We start from the raw sequence: 19,754 nt of genomic DNA on the forward strand, positions 1-19,754 counted from the left end.
CCCTTTTCCCCTCTGCCCGCACTGCTGGCAGCTGAGGCCAGGCACATTCATCGCACCTGTGGGCTACTGCCATTTTGTGCAACGTGTGGAGAGACATCGCCTGGGTCCAATGCCATGGGATGATACACTGCCAGGGGGGCCTACTGTGGTCTCTGCCCCCCCTCTCCCACCTGCCACCCCCACCAGGCCACGGGACTCTCCATCTCATTTCCCTCCACGCGATTTACCATCTGTGAGCTCGTCTTTAACCTAATAAAAATCATCTCGCTTTTGACTAACAAGAAAAGGAAACAGTGCTCATTGTGGGGTTTGGGGAAAATGGCCTCGCTAATCTGCAGGATGAGAATGGAGTGATTTATAGGCGGATTTAACTGTGGGCCATGATTAGGGGGCTGGTAGTAAGTGCATTAGATGTCTAAGTGTGGCAATAGAGTAAATAGGCGTTTTATTTATCGCAGTGCCAGGGGCCTCTTAGCGGAAGAGCGCTTCTCCAAATTGAAATATAGCAGAGTTTACACTCCTGATTAGGGCTTCAAGCGCAGAGCCCAAGGCTATCAGCGAGCAGAAACAACGCTCGCTGACACCTAATTGTCACTGGATTAATGTGCAAACAGGGACAGCAAACAGCAACAACAAATAACCCTGTGTCAGAGCTGCTGGTGGCAGTGTCCACTAAGTGACTGGGGGCCAAATTGAAGTTTATATCTCAGAATCTGCTGAGATCAATGCATCAGCTGGGTCGACAGGGCTGGAAATATTTTGCTGTTGTATGTGTTGTATGTATTTACATACAGTACAGGTGTGGAGCTTGCTATAAAAAAGAAAAAAAAACGGATTCGGTTTTGTGCCGGGTGTGAACTGCATGTGTAGTGTGTGTTGTACTGCCAGGTACCAGCAGAGGCTTCCCCTCCAGAAATTCATGTCCCCTTTTGAATGCCCCCAGACTCCCAAAAATTAATACCTTAGTAAGATGCCCAGTGTGTGTGTGTGACTGTATCTGTAATAAAAGAGACAAGGCTTGTAAGGAAAGGTAGTATATGTTATTAGACCAGCTGATACTACATGAGGAAAGAAGGGCAAGCATCTGAGCTCAGAAACCCTTCCTTATGTAGTAAAATACATAATCCATATGTGTGAATTCATATGCCTCAGAACAAGCAACTGTTTAATTCTTTGAATTATTAAAGGAGGTATGTATCCCCATTATTATATGGGGTTCACAAATATGCCCTTTGTTAGCATGTATATCATGTGAAGCTACATACCATATGTCTGTAAACTAGGTATGGGCAATATTGTTCAATTTATTTCCTTTATGCTTCACAGCCATTCAGGTAATTTATGTGAATAAGGTCTTTTACTCTATGATCTTGTGACTTTCACTGACATCTCCATATAAAATTTTATAACCCTGTTTGTGAATCAAATCATTCCCACAACAACTGATTCAATCTGGGTCACCACCTGTCCAGCTTTGGACCAGAGGAAGCAGTTTGGTCATCTGAGCTCTGTTTTTTTCCACTTCTGAATCTGGTTTGGCTTGTTTGTTCCAAGGTATTTCTACTCAAGATCTCACTACTGCTGATAAGTTCTTCAGAGGTAAAAGACAGGAAAATAACCCTGCGCTGTTCATTTACAGCAGCCACCTTCTTTTAAGCTGGGAAATTAGCATCATTTCCTTGGAACAAAAAAAAACAATTAAAAATTAGCCTAAAAACAAATGCAAGAATAAGTTAGCAGCCAAGGCGTTCACATATTCAATCTTTTTTTTCCATAATTAGGTATTGTAGGAGGAAAAGTCACAAATATATGATTTATGTCTCTAAATGTATTTCTAAAGTTCTTAAGTTTTATTGACCATGAAAGTTGGTCTTTCCCTGTGTTAAGAACTGAAGAAGCTATAGAGCTAGGTAGTAGCTCAATGGTGCAAAGTCTTATGATTTAATCTTGACATTTGCAATTTTTTGCTGTAAAATATTACTTTCTTTATTTCAGGACTTTAGTGTAAAACCTCGTAATTTCCTTTAAGCTCCATTTGATTGTCAATTGCACAACTCTCTCCAAAGCTTAAAGCTTATGATTTTCATACACATATGATTTATTTCTTTTGTACCACAATATAATGTACTTTGGTGCAAAATCTCCTTATTTCTCTTGCATCCTGATCTGTCCTGCCTTGTAGGTAGGATTTTTTTTGTGTGTGACAGTACTTGGGTATGTGAGCTTTGAACTTTCTGTAGATTCATTTAGAAATGTTTCAAATATCCATCTCTGGGATTGAACCAGCTGCATATCTGATCTACTCTGCGTAATGATTTCCAGGAAGTGGTGGTCTTGCTATTGGCATATTTGGAGAAGGAATGGGATCAATTTTCAATATCGAAACCAGTCCAATAGCTATTTACACACAGTTTATTTCGAAGATTCAAAGCTGTGCAAGGGTTGGAAGAAAAGGTTTATACTGCAAAATTGCAAACATTTCTGGGTTTCTCATAGTTCATTTAGAGTCAGAAAATCATAAAACTTGCTTTGCAACAGGGAAGTCCCAAGTTCATTTTACTAACAATATGCTTGATGAATTCAATGTATTTTTAATCCAAGTGTAAAACTCTAAGGACATCCAAGGTGCTGACTAGAGCATGAAAATCTAAATTAATGCTCTGCCAGAATGACAGTACTTAAACAACCAAAATATCACCCACAGGCATTAGGCTTTCTGAGAAGTTCATAATCTATATATTGTTATTGTAAAGATTGTGATTTCATGCAGAAAATAATTCACAAATCATAATTAACATCACTCCCAATAGATGACCAAAGGCTTTAAATATACATTTTACATTTTGCTGTTTCAAAAAGTTATACAACCCTGTAATATATAATTACTACAGATATATATCACAAAATGGCCATACTGTTCAATATATCAGCAAAGACTCATAAATCAAGGGATCGTTTTTCTTAACTGTATGTAATGTTGGTATTTTACATTTTAATTACATAAAATCTGCCAGTTAATATTCTTCAGCCATATAGATCCACGTATGTCCATTCGTAGCCAATGGACTATTTGAAACAGCTTAGAGATGGAAGACGCTCATTTATACAGACTGTTGTAAAATGGGGCCTGTTTCCTTACTTGGGCAAAATGCCCACTGGAGAGAACAGGAATTTTGCCTGAACAAGGACTGCACAATTAGCGGTGAAGCATGCCAATCAGTGTTTTGCACCAAGGAGCTCTGAATAGTGTTCCCCAAACGAAAATGCCCACGTCTCCCCCACAGACCTGAATAGGACATTAGGTGCAAGAATTTAGAGCCCTTCCTGTGGAAAGAGAGAAAAAAAAAAATGTAGGTTGATTTGCAGTGGAAACAAGCTAAATCCAGTAGTGAAGGACCTCACTGCGTCGTCTTGTCTGCTGGTGAAGCCCGCTGCCAGGCTCTGCACAGGCGCCGGGCTCCCAGCCAGCACAGCCGACTGCAGGACTGGGGCCTGAATCTATTCGTCACTAGCAGAGCTGACTGCAGAATTAAAGCTTTCAGCCACAATTTTCAAGTTGATAACACATGGACACAGCAATCCCACCCACGTGACAGCAATTGCAGCATTCAGGCACTAGATTGTAGGCTCCTCTGGGCAAAGACTTTTCATTTTGTTTATTTATAAATCATCCAAGTGCATCTATCATACTATATGAATGATAATAATAAAGAGATGCTCATGGCTCCCAATACAGATGCAGCAAGGAAAACACTGGGAAGTTTCGGGAGGAATGAGAAAAAAGTGAGAAGACAATAAATTGCATTTAGTTCACTGAGCTGTGGAGGAAGGAAAAACAATAAAACCCTGGCTTTAACAAACCCTTATTGAGACACTGATTGCTCAGTAACAGACATAGTTGTGCCACGCTAACATTTGCTCATTAACCAGTCATGAATTTGTGTCACACATCAAATACTAGTAATGAAACAAAATGAAAATAATGGTTTGCATTTTAGCCCAAATATATGAGGGGTGTTAACATGCCTACACAAACATTTTAAACATCACATTAAAATATGTGTTTGGACGAATATGAGTTAAGGGTTGGTTTAAATTATGACAGGTTTCAAGAAAAATCTCATTTTAACAAAAAGGGGGACTGGTGTGTAAAAAGCACAAGAAAAAAACCAGCCTTTTGAGTACGGTAGGGCTGCCAAATTACTCTGCCAAAACTCCCATTACAGAAAGGTGGGCTGAAGCAGGAACACAGGCTTGGCCCTATTGTGCATTTATACACAACAAAGTGCCATGGCATAAATCAACGTCTCAGCATGGAAGACCTAAATTGCAGAGTTTCATTTCAGTGAATCAGCTTCTTTATTAATCTTTATTTTTCCTACCAGTCTGTTTTTTGAGCACTAGCCTGTTAACTGTAAGTTGCAACTATTCTCTTTACTAACAAAAGCAATGCTGCTGCAGTTAGAAGGGTTAATAATGTGAGTTAACGAAGCAGAATTTACCAGTGAGGTTTAACATCCGTTAAAGAAAAGTGAGAAATCTACCAATTCAATTACTGCATCCTGTAAAGTGCCCTGATGCTTTGGGCTGCTTCAACACAATGGGATGAGCCAATCAACCAGCCAGCCCATGGCCACCAGCAAGGGGAGGTCCTGCTCCCACTCCATTTCCCTTTCCCTTCTCGCCCTGCACCCAGCCAGGCACTTCTGCCGTTTGCCATGCACACTAACCCTCCCCAGGCTCCTCTGAGAGCTGACTCAGCTTGCCAACCTGGCAGCAAACTAACGCAGCTAAAAGTGGGTGATTTTCTGCTGGGTGAATGAGCTGAAAGAAAAGGAGGGAGGTTCTGATGAGCAAAGGAGATGGTGCAAGGCAGGTGGTGGGACCATGTGGCCAAAAGCGAGGGGGGGCAGGGAGGGAGAGAAGAAAGGACTAGCAGGGAGAGGAATCAAGATCTGCCTCTTTGGAAATCAACAAACCATGAGATAGGCACAGCTACTGCTACAACTGCAGCCCTGGATTGTGATTTTATTGTATGAAGTGTCTGGTGACAGCACCAACTTGAACCATTCCTGCTCCACGACCACGAACACAAATGCAAAGTTACTACCAATACTATCAGCATTCACAATGAGGAGTTTGTGAATTGGAGGCAATAGGGCACAACAAGTCCAGTAAACGCACTGGATTAAAGATAAGTGGTAGCTTGGTAGACTATGCCTCACCTAGCACAATAATGATTTAATTACATCTCATGTTGACAAGTGAAAATAAGTCAAGGTGTAGAAACCACCCTGCTCTTTAGTATTGCCAACCACGGTGGGGCAGTTTTGACTGAATGAGACACCAGCATAGGGTCCTCTGAGAACCCCCAGTTCAGATGAACGGGTTATTCCATTAAAGCAGCTGAGGTATACAGAGTCTTTCTTCTTAAACTATCCCATGTCAGGTCTCAAACAATTCACTTATGTGTTCCCTTCTGGGCAGGAGAGAAGTAGCTACCTGGGAAGAGCACATCCCACTCCTGAGAGGCCAAAGAAATTCTGATGAGGGCAAACTCTAGCGCTCCTCTAAATGTGTGTGAGATCTCTCCTGTCTGCTTATGTCTATAAGCATCACCAAATCCCTGGGTACATTTACGGCAAGACAGGGACTCCAAACGGTAACAAAAACATCCAGTCCTCTAACTGCTAGCATAATAGTCCTAATGATCTGAATTTGGGTTTGCTCTTCAGCATTAGAAATGCTTATTTTAATTCCAGGAAAACTGAGGTTATACGCAGAAGAAAAATTACTATTCTAGTGTTATCTGAGTTTGGAAGAGGTTGCTTGTTTGTTTTTTAAGTGTGTTTTTTCACTGCCTTAGAAAAAATCCATCTAGAACATAAAAAGCTATTAGTATAATATCTGTAAAGGTCAAAATATAAGCTTTGCAGTGATAGCAGTGGTTAGGATGCTGATCCTTCACATAAAATAACGATGTAAGGATGTAAATACATGGACTGATACGAACATGTAGAAAAATATGTAGCAAAGACATGTGGGAAACACACTAGATTTTGTGTATCCATAGGGATAGCAAGGTAAAAGTAGAAAAGGCAGCAGCTAGCAGTGGGCCAACATGCTTTGTGCAACCTGTATTTTGAACTCTCCTAATCCAGACAGCAGTCTTGTTTGGAGGTCCCAGCCTAGGGAAGGCTGCTGAAATCAAGGTGGGACATTGCACTCTTAGACTTCTAGTCTCGGGACCCTTCATATTAACAGGAGAAAAACCGTTATCATCTATAGTTTACACTGACTAGGTGTAGCCCTCCTAAAGGGAGTGAGGAAGTCCCAGTGAGATATCTCTGGAAAGTTCCTACCATAGGGAAGATGGACATCTTGGAAAAATTAAATTAATCCTGTAATAGTATATAAATCTGTACAACACAGCCTTTTAAAATATTTCTAACTCTCAGAAGACTTAATCAATGTTATACAAATTACAGAATCATTTAAGAGTGTTGGTATGAAGAAAAAGCCCATGCTTCTGTCCCTGTGGAACGTTAACAATATCAAGACAAGCTGCCTGTCCAAAATACCAGTGAAATTACATCTCTTCTGCCAAGGCTGATGAAATTATGATGGCTACATGTCAGTTTTTTCCTGTTTAAAGGGAAATCTATGGTCAAGTATGCCTTGAAGTTCTTCAGGTTCATTAACAAGGTCAAAATCAATGTTATTTTACTGTTTGGAATCATTTTTGGCGGAACAATGAAAAGAAACCATAGTAGAAGTAGTCTTAATATAATCATTTTCTTTTCATTGTTCTTTATGGGAAAATAATTTGGCCCGAAATTTAGTGGTCCCATCAGGGAGGTGATATCTTTAAAAAGGTGGTCTGAAGGACAGGTTTTACTGTACTTTAATAGGCTTATAGATTAATATAAATCTTAATATTCATAATCTGTACTATTCCTTTTCTCAATACCTCATCCATCTATACATCTATTTGTAATGTGTGTTTCAAACACAAGTTAAACTTGATTTTATTGAACGTACTGATAAGGCTATATGGATAATCATTTCTGAAAAAGTCATGAGGTCAAATGTATAGTTAGTTTTCTCTTGATTTTATTTTAAAAAATCAAATACTGCTGCCTTGTAGTTGAATGTTCCCTGAATATTTTGAAATATCTGCTTGTCTCAAATAAAATATATCAATTAAACAATGGATATTATTGCAATGAAATGCACAATTATCAGCCCAATTTGTATTCCTGTGCAAGGATAAAAACCTGGAGCAATTCCATGTAATTCAGTGTCAAAACCACCAGTCTAGAGCTATTCTGGGTTTGCAAAATTAATCAAATAATTTTAATTTTCAGGCCAGAAATGCAGCATTGTAAGTTTCCCATTACAGAAAATCCTGTAAGTAGTGTATAAGACCACTTTTCGTAGCAGGCTTTTGCAGATGACAAGATGCTAGAAGGCATACCAGAAAGATATCTAAGCACTTGAAATATTTGTCCCCAAGGACACCTACAATATTTATTCTAGGTGCAGTGCCTTTAAATGGGAGCGGTTGTTGTCATTTGTTGTTGTTGTCATTAGTTTTTATGTAAGCTGTACATAGGAAAATTTACAAGTGTCTGCTAATGCCTCTTTGTATTAACAGAGAACAGCAATAAGCAAATGCTGCTCGTGTGAAGTGATGAGCATTACTTTATAATACCCAGCCATTATCTACTAACTGAAAAATTAGTTGAACTTTGGTAAATTGCATGCACAGGCCAGTACTTATCTACTTTCTGCTGATTAGAGCATGAAATATTTGCATGATTTGAATTGCTTTTACAGAAATCAGGACAGAGCATGTCAAATATCCACAGTACATGAAAAAGCAATGCCTGCTACATGGAAGATACTGGACCAAATCCTGTTTGTGTTTAGTGCAAACTGTGGTAACGGGCAGGATTATTGTGCAGGTACAGCCCAGTTCAGAATGTGCCCACAAAGTCTGCTTATATTTTTTCCTGTCACCTCTTAGCTGTGCAGCAGCAAGTGATTAATGTATTACTTACTGGCTATTATAGAGCTGTTGGTCTGTTTTGACTTTCTTTTAATACAAGCTGAGCAGGGAACGACTGTGCACTTTCTAACATGAATACCAAAATGGATTTTGTAACTAGTGGGCAAGACAGCCCAGATTTTGTCTGCCAGCTATTAGAGGGCTGATCTTGGACTGGATTATCATGGAAAGCGAAAAAAAAAAAAAAATGCTGGCGAGATATGTCTGAATGCTGAGAAACGTTAGCAGAACTTTGCAGTCGAGCTGACCATCTGGAATAATGGACAGTATTGGCTGTCTTCCATTAGAGGGAATCATTCAAAGTCATAACGGGCAGTGGTCACTAGGGAAAGGGCCAGAGAGAAAGCTAGTCATTCTTTTATATTTGTATGGAGTATTAGTGAAGATTTATTAAAACACTTGTCTTATTCCTAAAATTGACAGTTGTGGTTATTAATATCTTTAGCTACCTTTGATAAAGATACTGCTTGTCATATTTCAAAATGGTTTACAATATTATATCAAGTACAACCTCTTTATTGTGGGATTTCAAAGTTGGAAAAAAAAGGATGGTGGTATCACTGAGCTTTATGTGGTACACAGACAGAACAGGAGGTTTTGCTAAATTCTAATAATCTAAAGAAAATCTGGTTCATCCTTTAGTTGTACAACCCTATATGTGTAATAGCATCATTTTATGTATAATTACTTGTCTTTTTTGATTAGAAGAGTTTATTAATGCATCCACACTTCATGTGAGGGCTAAAAAGAATGCAGTTATTTGTTTTTCTGTGATAGTAGCTTGCACAGTGAATTACAATACAATTCAGCTCACAACATCCCCAGATAAAATATGATCAGCAAATCTTACTCTAATCTTATACAGTGATGTTAAAATATCACTGTTCTGTTTTGATATTTCAGGAGAAGAATAAGCAGCACACATGTTTATGACAGAATTGCTTTAATAATTTATTTGACAGCGTTTCCTTATGAGTGCATTTCCTTTGTTTTCAGTGATAAAAAAAAAAAGAAACAGTGATAAATAAGAGGGGGGCATTGAGAAAGCTCGTAGGCTTATGACCCACCTTTTGGTATTTGTTAAACACTTGCCCAAATCTTGAAGTGCATTTTGGCTCCTAAAATGCATCCAAAGGGACAAAGGATCAAAATTAGGTTCTAAATAATGATTTTAAAAAGCCAAAGTTTGTAACTCAAAAGTACTGGTGCCAAATATTACTGAGATGTTACTTGACAAGCATAAAAGCACAATATTAAGGATGAAGAAAACACTTTATAATAGCTTTTATCCTGAACAATTCTTTTTCCATGAATAATGAACATCACCACACACACATCTGAACGACACCAGGCCAAGTTCTGCCATTGTTTATGTCTCACAGCCCCGGAGGAGTTAATGAAGTTGCAAGGCTGTGCAGAACTTGGTTCTTTATGTCTCTAACCTCATCTCATAAATTTTAATATTTACCCATATATACTGAGTAGGAATCTCTAGTCAGTTATTTGGGCCATGTTTAAAAAAAATCATTTGGACCATGCCTTAAAAAAAGCAGAATTTTTCCAGGATTACTGATTTTAAAACATTGCTAAGTGGGAGAAAACTATCATGTCTGTCTTTCCTGTTCCAAAACCAAACCCAGCATTTGCTAATAATAGCATCTGAGGCAAACTTCAGCTCCGTGGTACAGGATGGTAGGCTTCCCAAAGTCCATCTGATTATTTCTGTATGCATGCTTGTTGTTCCACCCATCCAAGCTGTTGCATGATCAGCTATTCAGTGGGAAAGGGGCTAGCTTACTGCGCTTCACGGAAATCATTTGCCGTTTGCCGACACTTTCTGGACCTCTCTGTGTACAGCAATGATAACCTGGAGTTTTTGCTAAGTTTTGCAGCAGTCTCTTCTCAGCCATTGAAGCCTTCCTCATCTCTCTGAGTTCTGGATGTAACATTAGCTGCTTCGATGATACTCATTTTAAAAGGTTAACAAACGAGAAGCTAAACCAACCATACAAATAACAGCCAAAAGAACAGTTTCCAAAATGTGTTGCTGTAGTGCCATTTCCAATTTAATATTCAGACAGAGTAAAGCTAAAGGCCACCAAACCAGGTGGATGAAATAGTTCTGCATTTTATGACTCATTCTTAAATGAAATCTCTTAAATATTGCTAATGAAGCCAGTTATCATATACAGACCTGTAATGCGCCCTTTCTAAGCTGGTTCAGTTACATTTCCCTGTCTAGCAATTTACCCCAGGCCCCTATTAAATGAATTATCATGGCTCCTAAATCATCTCTGCGGGGGTTTCCGCTAATCCCATCAAGACACTTACACTCCCTTTCTTCCCTCCTAGTGACATAATGAATTATTATTTCATGGGGAGCTGTTAAAGAGGCCCCTTTGGAAGAGTATAATGTGCAGCGCGGGGAAGGGGAGGGAGCTGCCCACCGAGGAAGCTGTGGTAGGTACCGCAGCCCCGGGCTGCCCGGCCGCCAGCGGCGAGACAAAGGCCACCGGCGCCCGGGGCTCCCCGCACTCCCCCGGGGCTGGCCCCCACAGTCCCCCTGGCCCCGGGGATGGCAGGCGGGCTCGCTCCCCCCCTCCCCACCGTCCCCTGCCCTCTGCTTACCCTCATGGTTGTGAAAAGTGAAGGGAGAGGGAATATAAATGTTTTCCTTAACCGGAGGAAGCACCCCGCTCACAAACCACTTGCGGAATCCATTAGGCTAATTTATTAAACACAATTTGCCTTGTGTGGCTGAACTGAGTAATGATAAAAAACATAAATAAGGAGAAAGCAGCAGCACTGAGCCGTGGGCTCTGTGGCCCCATGCCCCGTTACGATGCCCCTGACTTGCAGGGACTATGCCCACCTTACCCTTCCCTTCAGCCTCCCTGGCCACCACCAGAGAGGGGTACAGGGTCCACTTTGGGGAAGGGGCACATGATTCAGTCAAGTGCATTCCCCCTTCTGGACATACCCAGCTCCTGATAATTAATAACAATAAAAGGACAAGGAGAGCATTAAGCAGCAGTAGAGTATTTTGCCAAGAAAAGGACTGCACACAGAAACAAGCATTTCCCTCGGGGAAGATAACTTTCAGGCCTCTTTATTCTCCAATCAGACTTCTGCAGATGTCCTTCTGACCAACGCTTTGTTTCTTCCCTGTGAAGAGCTATAACGCAGGTCGAGAGTGCAAGGTTGGTCACCAAGTTGAAAAGTACCCAGGGCCAGACTTTCATGTCATGGAAATCTTCACCATTCCTGTGACATCAGCAGAGCACAGCAGGTATGGATGACCTCAGAGCTAGTCCTGATGGGAGAAGGACAACATTCACAGGGTTGCAAATCAGGTTTACAGCAGATCCAGAAGGGCCACAGGGAGAAGAGCCCTAAAAGAAGTCCTGGTATGCAGGTCAGACTTATTTTATCTTCACTGTTCATTAACTTTGTGTGTAAGATGCAGCAGAAAAGTGATCACCTGTAGCATGTTTGCCTGAAGAGTGGGAGCAGAGCGCTCCCAGATGAGGCATCTCAGCTCCAATTTGCTTCTGTAGTCTGGTGGAGAGTATTAGATCATAGTCCTGTGAAAGCAACTTTGTAGGACTTGTCATTTTGCAAAAGCTTGTTCTGAGCTCTTATAATTGATTTGGTCAAGGATTGTAAACTTTTCAGATTAGGGATGTTTTCAGTTTATACACCAAACTACATTAGCTAATGTAAAATACATGAGAAGAACTCTATGAAAGATCTGCCTGGTGTAGTTTACTCTCCAACAGTGGCCAGATGCACCTGGTTATGGAAAGTTTAAAGGCAAGTATTTTGATCCTGCTTCTTTTTGGCAATCAGCCGTTTAGGGATTTTGAGCTGTGTTGGAACCATGTATTTATTCACCTTTGGTAGGTGAATACCAGTCATGATTGTGTCAATCCCCTTTTAAATACATATATACTTGGGGCTTCCCCAACAGCTTTTTTGCAGGTTATGTTCGTGCTTCATGAAAAGGTACTTTGTTTTAAACCTACTGCCTGATCTTCTAGCTGCCTGACCCTGGTTGTCATTCTGTATTCATCAGTTCATCAGCTCCTGATTTTATCTGTCTCCACTCTCTCCCCCCTCAGTTGTCTCTTTTCCAGGCTGAAACGTCTTTGTTTGGAAGCCATTCCATGCCTATTACCACCCCCTTTGCCCTCATCCGTACTTGAGGTTCTTCAAGACATGCACTTGTAGTGGAATTGTCAGAATTAAAATAGCCAAAATAAAGACAGAAGCAAGTCATGGTCCTTTGATAAGCTCCATATACCAAGCACAGATGAGTCTAATATGATGAAGTAGATGTGTGGGGACTGTACGATTACATTTGTGCAACATAGAAGTTCTAGTTTTGATTAATAAAATCTCCAAGAAGAAGGAAGACCTATAGGTGCTACTCTCACTCTGTACACTATTCTATACTCCTCGCTGACTTCTCCATTCCTGACTTACTATAGAGCTGTCTAACCCTGAAAGAAAATATACTCCTCCCTCACAAAGCTTAGAAATGAAGGCTGGTTTTGTGCAGTGTGTAGAGGAAATAATTAGGGGTCTCACTAGTTCCAGCTGTGGTAAGAGATGGGGGAGAGGGGGGAGGGGGGCAGGGGCAGGAGTGTAAGAACAGTGTTTTCTCTGTAATCTTTAGTTGAATAACTATAAATGGTCCTTTGAAATTGTTATGCTCTGTCAGGTAAAACCAGAGGTGCATGAAACATTACATTTTAAATTTATTATCCATTTCTGTTTGCAAGGATTTCCATTTCCTTAGATGGTTTGAATCTCTGTTCTAGAGAGTAATAACAATGTCAAAATAAAATTCAACCATAACACAACAGATTTTGCCAAATTTTAGACTGGCAAAATCACCTTCCAGCCTTGTAAAGTTTAGCATGATTTTGATCAAAACTTAATGGTGTGAGTTTTCTATTCAAAACCACATTTTTGGCTCAAATTTAATAGTTATGACATCCATAAATTTGGTCTGAGTTTTGGACTTGTGACAAAATTCTCAAAGTAGTCAAATTTAATCTGATTTCAACTGAAATCTTGAAAGATTTGCACCTGTCAGGCCAAGTGCATTCTGCCATACGTGTGATTTGAAAACAGACAACTAACCTGTTGCAGAGATAGTTGTAGTCTGTGCCTGTTGTTGACAGAAGTTCAGTGGAACAAAGGCCCTACTTCAAAAAATATGGGACTAGCAAAATGACCATAGTTGTAGATACACAATTAGACCATTAAATAATAAATTATAAACTATTCAAGTTTTGTGTCTGTTTGGTATTTTTAAGTGAATAAATCAATTAACCATCAACATCTGATTATCCTAATTGACTTTTCTGAGAGGAGTGCATTTTAGGCACTTACATTTTGGAATGGATGATATGCATATTTGTGAACTGCCTTGTCTTAGTGCTGCCATGTCTGTATCAGCAGGAACAGCTTAAAATAAAATTTAAAGAAGCACTTGTGCCACTAGGAAATGTGAAAGACCAATTAGTTACTAAACATTTAGAAGCTTGCAAATGTGAGTAGAAGCATATCCAGAAAGTGATGAGCTTCCTTTGATAATTTAAACAGCTCATTATTACTATAATTTTCAAACCAATAGAGAAAAAATATGCATCTTACTTTTCATTATCTGCAGTCATTTCTTTGTCTTCAGTCTGGAATAATAGGTATGACTTTATTATCATCATTGTTATTGTTATTAAATTCAGTTATTCCAAATAGAGAAATTGCCCAGTTAACGATGAAGAACATGGTTTTGCTTAGGGCTAGAACAAAAATTTGACTTTTATCATCTCAGCTCAGCTGGGATCCAGCTTCTTTTTTATTTTGGAAACAAAGATTATTGTTGCAGTCTCTAGATGGTTAGGACTCAAGAACGGAAAAAAACTCTGATAATGGTTTGTCTTTCTGATGCATATTTTCAGTTCTAATTAAGTGTGGCACTACGATATGGTGTAATATTAGACTAGTCAGAAATATTGTGCTTGTTTTCTCTGTGAATTGTCCAGGACATCTGTCCCAGGCTGACCCTACAGCACAAAGTGTGTAACCACAATTCTACAGGATAAATGGTGTCTGGGTAAGTTCGCATATGAAACTTTGCCCTTCTTTCTTGCCTATGAAATGTAAAGTATCTGATGCGGATGAGAAAATTCATAGTTCAAAGTTCTGCCCCATACATGAAAGGACAAGCAGGCCTGGTAGCAGCAAAACCTAGGACATTTCAATGTCCCAATGATTTATTACTAGAGCAAGTGGAAACATAGCAGACTACAATATCATTTATCATTTAATTACAGATCTCACTGAAACACCTAGTGTCTGACCACAGAAACAGTGTGGGACCCTCCCTGTGTATTCCCCCCAAAGAAATGTTGTATGATACTACTGTTTGGAAGAATCTAATTGACAGTTTTGCTGCGAATCTGTTCAATCAACTTTATCATTAGACCTCTATCATGACCAAACTTTCTGTGCTTCCTTTTCAAAATGATAAGTCACTTTCCTTTTGCTAGTGTAACTCTACAGGTGGAGTGAGAGGTCAGAGCTCATCAGAATTTCTATTTTCCCTCATAGGACATCTTGGATAATCAAACAGGAGAAAAGTTTGGGACTCTTGTTTGTTTTGTTTTTTTTTTTTAATAAGTTGTTTCCTTTCGATATATGCTAAAACATGTACAGATATTCATCAGTCCCACTGGAGTTACAGGACACCAGGGGCAAAAAAACCAGCCCATAAGCTGTGTACAATGCTTATGTTTTATTGTCACAGAATCTCTAATTATCTGTGGGTCTCAAAATGTCATGAAAAATATTGATTGATTAAGACACACAAGGCCCCTGAGAGATAAGTAAGTAGGATACCCTTTGTTCAGAGATGGAAATGGAACTGTGGTGACTTATTCAAGGTCACACAAGAAGTCTGTGGAAGAGCTGAGAAATCAGGAATTGTGACTCCTGATAAATACCCTGCTCAACCCAAAATCTTCCCCTGGAAAATATTTTTCAAGACTGGTAATAATTGAAGGAATCCACTACCTATAGTAAGCGGTAGAATATTCTGGGATGTAAAGGTTAAAGGACTTACCAGCTGGAAGCTGTCTCAGCTGGCATTAAATTGCAAAACATTGAATCTGAAGATCAAGTGAAGCTAGATGTAGTTTGATCTTGCATAGAGGAATAGCCTGGAATCTTTCTTGGACACTTCTTATTGGTATTCAGTTTTATTGTTAATATTTTTCCAGTTAAACTTGCTAGTTATTTAAAAGGTGTTCATTGCCATATTGGATTTTTTCCCCTAGAGATTAGCTGTTATTTAATATTTATGTATTTTTAAATGTGGTTTCCAATCAGCCTTTGCCTCCCACTCTCCAATCAGAATTACTGCTCCTTAGACTAAAAATGAGGTTTTCATTAATTTGTGAATTACATTCTCTAATACTCTCAGGAAATCTGAATTAAAGCTATATCCTCAAGCTCTTACTTATTGAGAGCAATTCAGTGGAATTTTTGGCTGAATAAATGGCACAGAATTGGGAATTTAATGTTTATATTTTTGTCAAATTAAAAACGATCTTCTCCCTCTACAGAATCCTTGCAAGGAGTATGAGTTCAACCTCATTTAGCCTTAGTACAGGGGGGATTCATTAGCAAATTCTGTCTGCTGAGGGCAGCTACATCATCACACTAATTCTAAACAGAAAGCTTTAAAGCAAACCAAAGCCATATTATTTGATGATTCCCATCCAAACCTTAATCTTTAGCAGGTTTTCCTCATCTTCTTGTTGTGCATTAAGACAAAGGAGAACAAATCTTGAAGCTGTGCTGGAGTGTCAGAACCAAACTCAAAGGTAACTTTAGAAAAGTTGGTCAGTGGTCAGCCTGCTGCTCTTCAGTCCTGCCCCCTGTCTAAGCCCCGGTGACATGTTCCCACCACTTCCTGAGGGTTACTGGTAGTGATCATGTCATCACATGGTGAATTGGATCAACGCGATGACCCAGCTGACCATCAAGAACATTGAATTTCAACCAGATTAGAGAACTGGTTTGACTCTCTATGTGGTCCCACTCCAGATGATAGTACTGGCACCAGGTACTCAGTAGGGCAGGACTACCCCTTTTTGATGGCAGCGTGGCCTGAGATGGGCTTAATCTAACCATGAAGCTTTACTGGGAGGTTAAGCATTACCAATCAAGAAAACATAACTTTTTTTTAAAACAATTATTTATGAAATACAACCTACGGCTACAGAGATGATGGTTCTGGTGTTTATGGTCACATTCAATCATTTCTGACTCCCTGCTTTCATGGTCCTCTCTTCCAGCCTGTATGCCTGGGAAGATTCCAGCACCTACTCCTACTCTGCTGTTGTAAGGCAGCAGTCTTTCATCATTAACAGGACTTTTTCTGTTTAGTGGTGTTTTTTTTTAAAGGAACTGAGTTGTTTTTAAACAGACCTGCCCTCAAGCAGTCACATAACTTGTGTGTGTGCAAAGAAGTGAAGTCAACAACAACAGTAGAGGCAGACCTAATAGGAAAAGGAAAAAGATAATTTTTTTGTTGGAGTATGAGTCCCCAGTGGACACTCACTGCAGCTCCAATTTCAAAACATCCAGCCTGATTCAATGCTCATAATGGTGTTTGCACATAAAATTTTACTGTTCTGAGTGAGGTTCAGACTCTGGGAAGTATCTGCTTTGAGGTAGGGTGGAATCTGCCTGCAGAAGAGAGTCTCTTCTGGGGCACATGCAAACTGGAGTTCACTTTGTTGTGAGATAAGTGTTAAATTTGGACCACGGTTTCAAAATTCTGTTAAAAATACTTTTAAAACAGGAAGGCAAGAGAGGCACAATGTCAATATAATAAATATACCTTTTTTGGGTTAGTGGTCTCTTTAGGTGGGATACAGATACAGCAAAGGTTTGAAGGATGTGCCTAACTTTATTTTGGGGTAGCTAGATATTAGACTACAACCTCATGTTTAAAGATCACATGCAATTAGGCCATAAATCTAAAGACTGGGAAATGGGGCCCTGTATCATACATTTCCCTCTGACTCACTCAATTTGCACAAGTCAAAGCCTCCCTGCCTCAGTTTCTCTGTGTGGCATATGAAGTGAACAGTAGCTCCTATTGCCTGCCTTTGCAGTGATGTGATATCTCTGTGAGAAGGGTCCTATATACGCAGAGTATTACTTATTCATAGAGGGCTGAGGTTTTATAAATGCAGTAACAGCAACTGTGTTTTGAATATCAGAAAACTTAAAACCTGTCAACTTTATTGTAGCTGTCTATAATATTTATAATGTTCTAAACTTCGTAGAAATCATTGCAAGGTGAATGAAGTGAAATATGTTTAACACCAAACATTAGCATGCCTTATTATTCCTGTTTCAAATATAACCCTCTTTTCTTTACCTTACACAAAACAGCCCTATTTCCAGTTCCATCACTGCTCTGTTAAGTAATTTGCGAAAAGCTAACAAAGTCTGGCTACATCCTCATAGCGACTGTTTAAACCCATTACTTTCTCTTTTAATCAAATCGCTGTTGTGTCAAAATATACAATTCTCGCCATGAATCTCACTGGCTTGTTACAGTTCACCGGTTGACCTTGAAAATGTTTGCTCTCCTAAGCGTCTTCTCTTCGGCCTCCAGCTAAATTGCTCAAGACCAGGCCTGATCATTTTTCTATACACAGAGACTTCTCATTAACATAAACAGAGCAGCAAGCTTAACTGCAACAAACAAAAATCAGCAGTAGAAAAAGAAAATTCAAGAGAAGTCTTGGATGCAGAATGTGGTCTGTGTTATTTAGGGTCCTGTGTATAGTAAACATTTTTTTTCTACATTCACCTCTTGAATTTTCTATGGGAATAACCCCCCAACCTCAAAAAACGATGTACCATCTCTGTAGCTGCTTTTCTCCTTTTTATTTCTTTCTTAGTTATCTTTCCTTTAGAAAATATCTTAAGCTGTTGAAGGGCCAAGAAGGGACAGTGTAATACTGTGCAAAAGCTACTCACTCATTAGCATCAAAGATTTGTACAGATCTTAAATGAGGAGTTAAGTGCCAGGGGCTATTTTCATTGTTTAATGTATTAAAGTAAATAAAAATGTATCTAAGATGTGGACACACAATTAGTTTTGAGTTATTTATCTGGAGTTTGTATGGTTTAGAAAAACTCCATCTTCTTGGCTGATCCTGTCCTAATGCATTTAACTTCAGCCATCAGCTATGATTAAACACCTGCTGTTGTGGGGAAACAAAGCACACTAATCCAATATGTATTTCTGACATCTTAAATATCACCCAGTCCCCTGACATCAGGCACAGCTTTTCAGCGGGATGGAATTCCAGAGCATATTTTTCTAATTTATGGATGGACAATAAATCAAAATTAAGCCTTGGGCAATGAAATATACATCAGTGCAGAATGAACTGACTGCAAACTAGGGCACAGAACAGCAGCGGGGAGAAGGGTGCATTAATGGAGTCCTGAGCTGCAAACACTGATGTGAAAATTAAGGAAGTTCCTCTCATATTTTATTATAGAGAACAAAAATAAAAAGATAGCAGAAACCGAACATAAGTTTTACAATCTCCTGAACACCCAGCTCTGGGGGGGAATTGTCCCGCTGGTCCTGGTGCCACCATTTTATACCATGTCTGCAAAAGGGATGCCTTAGTGGCATTGCCTCTATTCAAACCCATTCACATGCTGAGAGCTTGAAAGTTTAACTGGAATGTTCATTTTACAGGATTGCGTTCTGCAATGGGGATGCTGTGGAAGGAGTAGGAGGGAGAGTGGAAGAAACCTAAAGAAAAGCAGAGGGTGTGGGGGAGGGGAGAGAAGAAGGGAGGGGAGAGAGAGGGAGGAAGAGGGGGAAAGGACAAAGAAGGAATGGGAAAAAACGAAATTCAGAGGGAAAGCAAGAAAAAGGTATAAGAAAAAGGCATAATCTGTAGTGAAAATCTGGAGGTGATATATACCCTATACAACTTGTCCTAATCAGTACTACCCCTGAGGTACCAGAGGGCTCATTTTTTTAGAATGTGAAATCCTGGCCCCTACTGCAAACAATTGGGAGTTTACCTTTCATTCAAATGCAACTATGGCTTTATTCTCCAAGCTTAATAAATAGCATAGACTTCCTCTTGGCTGGAGAGTAAGGTGGTGTACTTTCTCTTTAATTTAACATCTCTTGGGGAAAAAAAAAAACCATAATATTAAGCATTAGGAATGGAAAGACTGAAAGACTCCAGATTGGTTTTGTGAACCTAAAATATTAGCCTTAGAGATTTACAAAATCTGCATCTTTACTAGGTTCAACCAATGCAAGTCTGAATTACCTTAAAAGTTGCATATAGAAGAACCTTTATTCTGTTGCAGTACTTAATTATTCTGTGTCAACAGCTAAGTGGTTTAGTTTCTGTTACATCAAGGTCTCCCAGAGCGCAACCCACAGCCACCTGTATCCTAGAAAGGTTTTGCATGTGACCCACAGAGGGATCTTTCTTCATCTGACATCATTTGAACATGTTACACAGTAAATGAATTTCTTTATGTGGTCCCCAGCCTATTGTCCAACCCATTAAGGGACCCGCAATGAACATGACACTGGGCACACCTGTTG

The sequence above is a fragment of the Platalea leucorodia genome (assembly GCF_965183815.1).
Source record: "Platalea leucorodia genome assembly, chromosome: Z".
NCBI classification, from domain to species: Eukaryota; Metazoa; Chordata; class Aves; order Pelecaniformes; family Threskiornithidae; genus Platalea; species Platalea leucorodia.